An 11622-nucleotide genomic window follows, 5' to 3' on the forward strand; every position below is an offset into this window, starting at 1 on the left:
CAGCTCAGGGCTCTCCTTCACCCACAGGTAGAGGAGGACAAAAGGGGCAACCTTTGTCCCAAGATGGTGACACAGGACAAGCAGATGGCATCCCTCTCCCTCCTCCCTCAAGGGGTGCTGGCCAGTTGCAGATGTGATACAATTTACAGTCTTCTTAACTGGACGGGTTTCATTGGGGAGCATTACACTTAAAACTCATTTAAGGTTTATTGTATGCCCTCTGGTTGAAAAAACTCATTCGTTATTTGAAATAAAAATAAAAATTTTACTCTCAAGCAAAATCTCGTTAGCAAAGACATTAATTATTGTCCAAAAGATAACATTGACAATATTAGTAGGTGTCAATAATATCAATTTTCTAAATACCAGCTTGTTTTCCTGGCCACTTGTTTGCATATTTATGGGTTTGTTTTGGTGGTTTTTAGTTCCATAGAAGATCCAGAACATCAAAGGTGCAGCCATCTTCTCCTTGCACTTACCCTCTTGGGATGAGTACTTCCCAGCTTTATGAACAGGAGAGAGACTTTGCACTGTCTAGAAAGATATTCTGACTAATAGTGTGTACAGGTAAAAATAGTCATAGCTGAAGTGACTGCAGCTTTTGGGCAATGAACATGAAATTAGAATTTGGCCTTGTGTTTGGCAGATCCTCCATTTTCTGATGCTGTGTTATTTATGTCTTTCCAGAAAAAAAAAAAAGTAGTTACGAAAACACTTTAGCCTTGAATTCTCCCAAGCCTTGAAATAATTCTCATGTGTTATTTTAAGGTTCCAAAGAGACAAATGTGATGTGGTTCCACAGTGAACCTCTCTTAGCAAATCACTGAAGTGGTGTTTCATGTCAGGAGCTGTTTTTGTCTGAGTCGTGCTGTATTTGGCTGCTTCTCCCCAGAAAGTGCTGTCCATGTTGGCTGCTGCAGCTGGAACCTGATGAAGGGGCTTGCAGCAATGTTTTTTATCAGAGAACTGAGGACTCCCAAGGGCAAAGAGGAGGCTGGACTGAAACATCAGGACAGGTTGGACAGTGTTTTCTAGGCTTTATTTATTTATTGCAAACATGTAATCATTTATAGCCTGTGCAGGGCTCAGCATCCCAGCAGTCAGAGAGGTGTAATTGCCTACAAGTGGTATTTTTTGAGCTGAAAAAGGGATAAAATGGCAATGAGAGAGACTGCTATAGTTAAAAAAAAAAAAACCACAATAAATTAGACTATGCTCAAAAATACAGAGATCAAAGTTTCTGACAGAACATGTACTTAGAGACATAAATTATATTAATTACACCACAGACATGCATGCTAAATCATTTGAAGAATTAACTGAGGATGTTCTTTCAGAACAGAAATCTAATAAATCACCTCTGATTACCCCATCTTATTCCTTCATAGCCAGTTTACTGTAAAGAAAACTAAATAGAGTCAAGGAGTGGAGAACAACTTAGAATTCAATGTGGTTTTCACCCCATCTAGTTCCTGGACACTTATGCTTCAGTACTCCTCTATTCCTCAACCTTTCCTTCACAATCCAGGTCTTGAGGTGAAAAAGAAGAAGAAATCCTTTTTTTCTTTACATAACTCATCTTTCACTATTTCTGAATACTTTTTTTTTCCTCTTCATCAGTGGCTCAGGAATTGTTTTGACTGCACAGTTGAATGAAGCAGATATTTCAGTGATTATCTAAAGCCAGTCAGCTATGAGGAATCAAAGGTGGGGTTGATTTTGTTTAAAATAAAGCATATTTAACCTTTTTAGTCATTCTATGGCTGAAATCTTGTATAAGAGATCACAGTGACCCATGAAGATCAGCTCAATGAGAGCTTCAGAGTAGAAATGATCAGGAAATTGCTGTTCTTGCAAGAGAAAATAAAAGCATGAACATGTATGCAGTGCTGCTGCTGGCTTTGATTGGAACCTGAAAAACCAAAACACATTTTTGAAAAGAAAAAATAGCAAAAATTTTACATAAAATTTTTATTCAGTGGAAAAAGCCCTTTTCTTCTTTGATTGGATGTAACCTATCATGAATTGATCAATGCATGATGAGCACCTAGAAGGCCAATTACATCATTTGCATTGGGATTACCAATTACAGTTGGGTTGATAGGAACAGTTCCTTGAGTCCCAGTAGAAGCCTGGATGGTAGCAGGTTTTTTCCTCAATAAACTTGAATTTTGTTTTGGTTGTCAGCTCAACAGATTCTCTCTTCTGTTTTATTTCACTTTTGTTTCACTTTTGAGCATTTTGCAAACCTGGGACTGCCCCTTGATGACTGTTTTTGTGTCAGATTGCAGTGATACAGCTAAGCCAAGGTTTTCAATGTGACATTTAGTCATAGAATCATAGAATCATAGAATTGGCTGGGTTGGAAGGGACCTCAGAGATCATCAAGTCCAACCCTTGATCCACTCCCACTGCAGTTCCCAGCCCATGGCACTCAGTGCCACATCCAGGCTCTTTGGAAAGATCTCCAGACACGGAGAATCCACTACTTCCCTGGGCAGCCCATTCCAATGCCTGATCACCCTCTCCAGAAAGAAATTCTTTCTCATCTCCAACCTAAACCTCCCCTGGCACAACTTGAGACCTTTTGTGCCCTCTTGTCTTGCTGAGAGTTGCCTGGGAAAAGAGCCCAACCCCCCCCTGGCTCCAACCTCCTTTCAGGGAGTTGGAGAGAGTGATGAGGTCTCCCCTGAGCCTCCTCTTCTCCAGCCTCAACACCCCCAGCTCCCTCAGCCTCTCTTCATAGGATATTTGCTTAAGTCCCTTCACCAGCCCAGTTGCCTCCTTTGGACCTGCTCCAGGACCTCGATATCCTTCCTAAACTGAGGATCTTCACACTAGACTAAGCAAATGGGTGGCCTGACTTGTCTGAGCTCAGCAGAATGAGCTGGAATCTTAGTTTTGTCTATTGGTAAATATGACACAAAGCTGCTGTGGAACAAAACCAACCACCAAAATCACTTGGATTTTTATATCCTGGTGAGAAATTCCATTGATTCCACTAATGCTATGTTTGCTTTCAGATGAAGTTGTGGCTTACTGGACATGAAGAAGAATTTAATATCTTGAGTTGAGTTTAAACAAGAATTAAAGTATACAAAGTATACAAATAAAGTATACAAAACGTTTTTTTCATCCCATAAATCCCAGATCAGGTGCTGCCTAACCCCAGAGGTGAAATGCCTCCATTTTTGTCTTTAAGGTCTCCAGACTCTCCTTCAGGAGATGTCCAAGAGCTTTTCCATCTTACCAGACTCAGACCCCTGGGGCTTCTTGAAACTCTGTACAGTTTATTTCAACTTCACAGTAAGATCTCAGCTTTCCCTGATACTCAGCACTTTTGGAATAGGAGGACTTTTTATGAGCCTCCATCTGGGTCCCTCCAGATGGAAACAGCTGAAAATGCTGTTCATTTATTGCATTTATTTTGCTAAATCTGGAGTGTTGCTTCTCCAAGGCCATCACGCAGTACAATAAAATACTTGCTAATACTGGTTTGCCTACCCAAGCCCAGAAGAACCCTCTTGGTTTCACTAGAATTTTATTTTTGGCCTGTCACTTTTCAAGTCCTTTCCTCATCTCAGGATTACTCAGAGGCTGAACAGCTCTTCTGGGAACTGCAACCTGGCTCAAGAGTTTTGGCAGCAGTCTGGGCAGCAATGTGCCAGCCTGAGAAGCTGAAGGGTCTTCTGTGGCCTGCAGGGAAACCTTGGCAAGAGGCTAAAGCACTGGTGGGAAGGCATCTGAAAACTCATGGAAAAGTGTGGATGTGTTGGTTAATATAACCCAGCATAGTTATCTGTGTTCTCTGCAGAAAGATTCAGAAAAAAAGGGGAAAAAATTTCCATTTTTAACAGCTTCACTTCCCTGAACCAAACCAAACAAAACAAAACAAAAAAAACCCCAACAAACCAGAATTTCAGTGGTGGGACCAGTCCCTGAGGCAGGTGTTAGGTGTTTTCCTCCCTCTTTCTTTTCCTCCTTCTTCTTTCTTTTCTTTTCTTTTCTTTTCTTTTCTTTTCTTTTCTTTTCTTTTCTTTCTTTTCTTTTCTTTTCTTTTCTTTTCTTTCTTTTCTTTTCTTTTCTTTTCTTTTTTCTTTCCTTTCCTTTCCTTTCCTTTCCTTTCCTTTCCTTTCCTTTCCTTTCCTTTCCTTTCCTTTCCTTTCCTTTCCTTTCCTTTCCTTTCCTTTCCTTTCCTTTCCTTTCCTTTCCTTTCTTTCCTTTCCTTTCTTTCTTTCTTTTTCCTTTCTTTTCTTTCCTTTCTTTTCTTTTCTTTTCTTTCTTTTCTTTTCTTTTCTTTTCTTTTCTTTTTTCTTTTCTTTCTTTTCTTTTCTTTTTCCTTTCCTTTCCTTTCCTTTCCTTTCCTTTCCTTTCCTTTCCTTTCCTTTCCTTTCCTTTCCTTTCCTTTCCTTTCCTTTCCTTTTCCTCCCTTTTTCTCTGCCACTGGAGGGGTTGATGAAAACCCCACCTGCCCACCCAAGCCTCCAACCACTCCCCCCCTGCCCTGAAGTCCTTTTAATTACCTTTGGATTTCTCTCTGCAGCCTGGATAACCCACAGAGGGCTGTTGGTAACCACACCACACCACAGTCATAATCCTTACAGTTGGAAAAAACCTCTGGGATCATCCAGACCCATCCAACCATCAGCCCAACACCACTGTGCCAACCAAACCATGTCCTGCAGTGCCATGGGCACCACCAGAGAGTGAGGGCTGAGTCCTTTTAGCGTCTCTATCCCCAGGGACACAGCAAACTTCCCTGTGGGATGGCTCTGGTTGACAAATGGGGTCTTCTGCTCCTCTCAGAAGGAGTCACCTGTTACAATCACTCTCCTTTCCTTAGTTGAAGATGGGATGGGGGTGAGTGACCAGCCCTGGGCAACTCACTGCATGGATCTTCATCTCCATCCTCATCAACTGCCTCTCAGCTTCCAAACCCCATCCATGTTGGGCAACTGGGAAGGTGGGAGGGACTGGGAGAGGTTTCACTTACCTCTCTCCATTCCTTCTTGTCCCTTAGGTCCCCTCCTTCTACCTGGTGGCAGGAGGGGATCCTCCACTTCTTGTGGAACCTCCACCTCCTGCCTTTGCCTCAGGTTGTGGCTCCATCAATTTATTTTGTTCTTGCATTCCCAATGCTTCTTCACCTTTCTGCTTCCCCCCCTCAGCTCAACCCCCTCCCTAAGCAGCTCTCTCCTTGTGGCCTGAAGAAAACTGCTCACACTTTTGGGGCCTCAGCAAAAGAAAAAAAAAAAAATATTGGAGAGGCTTTTAGATATCTTCTCCTATTGTCTTCAACATGTGGATAGGATTCCCTCTGCCAAAAGAACTCAGAGGACTCTTCTGGGCTATAATTATCCCCCAAAATGACTGATTCTCTTGGTAGTGATGGAAAATATAAAGGATCAGCCATGGTGGGTCTGAGTTTTCAGCCTCATACTGAAGAGTGCATGTGAGGAAAAAGAGTTTGCATTTGATAATCTTAGCATTATGACAGAAAATGCAGTGCTGTATAAATCCAAAGGACTTAAGCCAGGGGGTTTCTAGGGGTGAAACTTGTTTCCTCCAACTCAGACTTGTACCCCTCGTGGCTGGTGTTTGGTTCCTGTCACTTGTACTTGGTTCCTTCAGCCAAGAACTGAGAAAGAACACCAGAGATGTTGTTTCATCTCCAGATGTTCAGTGTGACAAGTCCTTGCTCAGATGAAGCCCTCTGGGGCCAAACCATGACAATCTGAAGAAATGCTGCCAAATGTATGAAAATGCTCAATGTATTTGACAGAAATCTGAATATCTGTGGTGCTCAGGGAAGATTTTGTCAAGCTCTGTAAGTGATGTTCCATGGAATTAGCTTCACTACTAATGTATGGGTGCATTATTATGGGTAAAGGGATTGGCACAGAAAAAGTAAGCAAGTTGCCTTGGAGAAAGAAAAATATTTTATCCTCCAGGGAAAAGCAGAACCCAAGCAAGTCAAGTAGTAAACCTTGTCCATCTCTTAGTTTGCAGAACACCACTTTGTGGAGCTTCTAATGTGGAAGAGATCTCAATCAACAGTTCCTGGTTACAAAGCTGTGCTCTATAGCACATTTCTTATCAATGTCCTGCTCAGGGGTATCTGGTAGCCACTGCCAATCCCAGGAACACAAGGCATAAATTCCTGGAATTCATTATTCAGGCTTCAAAATGGAGGAGATAGTTTTAAAGGCTGTGTGCTTGCTTTTAAAAAGTATTTCTGTTGCCCTCTAGTTCCTGATTCTGTCTGATACATTTAAAATACTTTTTTTGGCTGGCCACTGTCTGACAGTGGCAATGAAGTCATCACCAAGTGGTGTATCCTACTGGATCTTTGGAAACGACATGATAAACTGAATTAGAGATCCTCCAAGTATTTAATTTCATGTTTTTAAAGATTCAGTATGTCTTCAGATGTGACAATCTTTGAAACATCATGGGTTTGAATGAATGCAGGGTTTTGTAGGTACCCGTTTGGAAGGATAGACCTTGGCAATACTCTTTGAAGAGACCTCCCCAAGCCAGGAACCCAAATGATGTTTTTCTGTTCAGCTGAGATGTGGGAACCCAACTGGGTGAAGAAGGTGCTGTTGCCCCTTGGCCCTGCCTCATCAGGGACCATCATGCAAATATTCACATTAAAGGGACTTCCCCCACCCTAACAACTTTTAGCATGGAGTAATAATGAGAAAATACTCAACACCTGACAAGGCAGAAGCACAAGGGTTGGCTCGGAGGGTCTGAGCACCAGGTGTCACTGTAGCCCAAGGAAAAGGCACCAACCATCCCAAGGGGCCCCAGCAACTGCCTGAGAAAAAGTAAGTTTTAAGTTTGGGGATGGTAGCAAAGAAATAGAAGGGAAAGGCAACCGTGTTATAAATAAAGATATAAGTATATAATGCAAATTTTATGTGGACAGCATCTTTATTTCAGAAGGGAAACCCTTTGTATGGTATATTGAAGATTATTTTAGGTGTAGCTTTTTTAGCTCTCATCTTGTTCCAGCTGAAGGCTCCCATCTTGAGCAGCTCTGCTCTGCTGCCACTGCTCTGTCTTATTTCCCTAACTAGCAGCAATTTCAGATAATTTCTACAGCAGGATTGAAGGCATGGGGGGTGTGGGGGAGATTGGGGAATTCTGATGTGTAAGTACAGGGCACACTCAAACAGAAATTTATGGGAAAACATCCATTCCTCTCCAACACCTCAAATTTCCCTGTTCACTCATCTTTCCTAAACTTGTGAACGTTTTCTCACACTTCCTTGCTCTCTGCATCTTAAATACCTTCATCTCCTCTGCTCTTCTAAATCTCCTGCAGTAATTGCAGATGTTGTGAGTTAGAAAAAGGAGAGTGACAAGTAAGGAATACAAGTTTATACTTGGAGATAATGAATCCTTGCTGTTCTTCATGCCTGGGTTTCATCATTTGCTGCTCTGTAGTGTAGAAGAGCAATGTGAATGAGAAGCAAGGTTCTGCAAATGTGGCTTTTTTCTTCTTTTTTCTGTCTTGTAACAAACACTGGCTTCTGTCAAATCAAACCCCTATAAAACCTGGAGTTTCTCTGTGAGATCATCCAGTGCCATTTAAATTCTAATGAAATCTATTTTTTTTATTTCCTTATTTATTTAACATGTCCAGACAGCCTCTGGCTGCTATTAGAAATTTGCAAATAAAGCAGACAGCTTATTGATCTGTGTCAGCTCAGCTCAGTCCCCTTCGGGATGAACTAGACATGTGCACCCCCCACATCCAAAGAGATCACCCACACATCCCAGCTGAAAAATCAACAGGCTGGGACCCTGGCAGACCAGTGGAGGAAAAGAAATTCCCAGGTAGACAGTTCTCCAAGTGGGTAAGAGGCATTTTCATCCTGGGGCAGGGGAAATTCCTGCTGCAAAGAACAAGAGGGGGATCTGGAGGCAGTTTGGGCTCTGCTGGGTCTTCTCCCAGCAGTGGGCTCAAAGCTGAGCTCTGGAGTCACCCATTAAGAGGAGCAATTCCCACTGAAATGAGAGGGCAGTTCATAGAATCCTAGAATCCTAGAACTGGCTGGGTTGGAAGGGACCTCAGAGATCATCAAGTCCAACCCTTGATCCACTCCCGCTGCAGTTCCCAGCCCATGGCACTCAGTGCCACATCCAGGCTCTTTGGAAAGATCTCCAGACACGGAGAATCCACTACTTCCCTGGGCAGCCCATTCCAATGCCTGATCACCCTCTCCAGAAAGAAATTCTTTCTCATCTCCAACCTAAACCTCCCCTGACACAACTTGAGACCTTTTGTGCCCTCTTGTCTTGCTGAGAGTTGCCTGGGAAAAGAGCCCAACCCCCCCCTGGCTCCAACCTCCTTTCAGGGAGTTGGAGAGAGTGATGAGGTCTCCCCTGAGCCTCCTCTTCTCCAGCCTCAACACCCCCAGCTCCCTCAGCCCTTCCTCACAGCACTTGTGCTGGATCCCTTCACAGCCTCCTTGCTCTTCTCTGGACCTGCTCCAGCACCTCAAGCTCCTTCCTGAACTTCCTGAGGGGCCCAGAACTGGACACAGGACTCAAGCTGTGGCCTCCCCAGAGCTGAGCACAGGGGCAGAATCCCTTCCCTGGACCTGCTGGCCACGCTCTTCCTGAGCCAGCCCAGGATGCCATTGGCCTTCTTGGCCACCTGGGCACACTGCTGGCTCATGGTCACCTTCCTGTCAATCCAGACTCCCAGGTCCCTCTCTGTCTGGCTGCTCTCCAACCACTCTGTGCCCAGCCTGGAGCTCCCCATGGGGTTGTTGTGGCCAAAGTGCAGGACCAGGCAGTTATGCATTCCCAAAGGTTCCTTGCAGGAGGGAAGCTTAAAGGATTTTGCAGTTGCAAGGAAAGGAAACATTTGAAGCCCTGGGTGAGCTGCTCTTGACCTGCTTTGACTCAGGGGGATTGAACTAGAGACATCCAGAGGTTCCCTTCCCACTTCAGCTATGCTGTGAATCTTCAAGGCTTTTCCAGTTCTAATTCCTAGGTTCATAGGTTTATGTTACAGAGAAAAGACAGAGAAACTGTGGGTTTTGTTTACACCTTTGCACAGGAGTAAAAAAAAAACCAAAACCCAACAAAACAGTGAGCTCGAAAATCTTGCAGTGGGATCAAAGCACTCTGTGAAAAGAACATGACCTCCTGGTGGCCTTCCAGATTTCCTCCAGTTCAGCTGAGAAACTTTATCTGTTTTCACCCAGTTTCTTCAAGTGCAAAATTACCCTGTTAAGGATGGGTGTTAGCAGGTCATAGAGCTGCAGACTGATAAATGCAGAGCTCAGTCAGGGCTGAGCAGAGGCACTCACATGCCCCATGCTGGGTTGCCAAAGGGACAATTTATCAACTCTGGAGGTATCCAGCCCAAAAAGGGGGGTCAGCTGGCAGGTGACAGGTAATTCTTCATAAGCTGTGACTAACAAGCTGTGTGGCACACAGTTAATAGCAGATGATGTCTTTTCCTTCTTGGTGTTGTAATAAACCCTTGATTTAAAGGTGAGCTGAGGTAAACTGGAAAGTTTTGGGTTGCTGGATTTATTTTTTTATTTTTGAGAGGTTAACAACAGTGTGCCTAATTGAAAAAAAACCCATATAGTTACCATGAAATGAGATTAATTGGTTGTGCTGGTTTTATGTCAAGGCTTACATTCAGGGTCCAGTTCTCTGAGTAAAATGAATGTTTCACAAGCAACTTGAAATGGCATTTTGTTGAATTCTTCTGACACAATTACTGCAGAGTATGGACATGCTGCTTTCTGCTGACTAACCCACTGACAGCAAGTCTACTTTTTCTCTACCAATCCTCTTGCTTTTGGTATGTTTGGTGCCTTTTTTTTCTCCTTTCTTCCAGCTTCTCTCCTGTACTTCTCTCCTCAGTTTATTTTCTTTCCTCTGGTCACCCTCATGTCTTTGCCATCATCTCCATCATTCCTTAGTTTTCTCCTCTCCTTAAACACAAGCTCTGCCTCACCAAGGGCAGCCCTGTAAATATCTGAGTCTTCCTGAATCATCCCCACAGGCTTCTCCTGAACAACCATTTCCAGTAGAACATCAGGACTCAGAGGGACCAGACTGCCACTGACCATGCTCAGCATCACCCCAAGTCCATCTGATGCCATTCCACAGCCACCTTCCTGGTTCTTTCTTTTGGTTTCCCCCAATCACTGGTACTGGCCTGGCAGCTTCACAAAGCACAGTTATTTAATGGTGCCTGGACAAGGCAGAGAGTTGGAGCTAGTAGAATCATGGAATCAGACTGGTTTGGGTTGGAAGGGACCTTAAAGCTCATCCAGTCCCAACCCCATGGGCAGTCCCAACCTCCCACAGCCCAGGTTGCTCCAAGCCCCATCCAACCTGACCTTAAACTCTTCCAGGGATGGGGCAGCCACAACCTCCCTGTGTCTCACCACTCTCACAGCAAAGAATTTCTTCCTAAGATCTCATCTCAGTCTCCCCTCTTCCAGTTTAAAGCCATTCCCCCTTGTGCTATCACTACACATCCTTTTATAAAGTCCCTCTCCAGCTGGCTTGTAGCCCCTTCAGGCACTGGCAGGTGGCTATAACACCCCCAGGAGCCTCCTCTTCTCCAGGCTGGACACCCCAACTCTCTCAGCCTATTTCCAGAGCAGCTTTAGGAAGCTGTGATTTATTTTCACCCCGGCCAGCTGGAGATTCAGCATCAAAAGATGTGTCAGGACACAACTGCAGTCAGACAGAACATGGAGGGCTGTGCTATCATGAGAGGAATTCAGGTTTTTAAGTGTAGGGACCAACAGGTGAACAGCAAAGGTTCTAGAGATTATGTGGAAAGGCAATGCCTTCTTCTCTTCCTGGACAAGAGGGAAAATATCTGTCCTCTTTTCTCTAGCTTGAAGCAAAACAGCTCCCTCCTTTCTTTCAAGGTAGGGGAATCATATGATGAGTCAAAATATGGAAACTGATTTTGGCTGCAAAGTAATAACCCAGATGTATGGTCTCTTTCTAGACCTTAGCCAGACCTTGAGCACCATCCATGGTGAAATATTTAACCTACATCTTTCCAGCAACATAGAATCATAGAATGGGCTGGGTTGGAAGGGACCTCAGAGATCATCAAGTCCAACCCTCCAACACAGAGCAGAGCAGCTAAGGAAAAAAAAAATCACATCTAGGTCAAGTGGAATGAAACAGAAGTGGTTCTGTAATGGCTTCTTCTCTAAAAGAAGCAATTATCAGAGCCCACAAGGAAAAAAGACACATCAATATTACTTGCAGAAATAAAATTGCAACCTCAGCACATTTTTCTCCGTGGCTTCCCATAGCAGAGAGGTGGTGGAGAGCCCAGAGAGCAGCCTCTGACACCCACAGGTACCTCCCTTGCCCTGCCTTCCTGTCAGAAAACACCTCCTTTCAGCCACATCCCTGCCTCTTTTGTTCTCTACCCAGCAGCTCAGCAGATCTGTATTTTTCTCTTGCTTATTTGGATCTATTTTAAACAACACCTGAAAGGTTTCTTCTGAGGTGTTTGGTCAAGAAGTCCAAATAAGACTCATCTCATCAAAGTGTGTCAGGAGGTGTTTACCTCCCTCCTTATTCATCACACCCTACGTGCTCCAGGGA

This window comes from Calypte anna, chromosome 3, assembly GCF_003957555.1.
Source record: "Calypte anna isolate BGI_N300 chromosome 3, bCalAnn1_v1.p, whole genome shotgun sequence".
In the NCBI taxonomy this organism is placed as follows: Eukaryota; Metazoa; Chordata; class Aves; order Apodiformes; family Trochilidae; genus Calypte; species Calypte anna.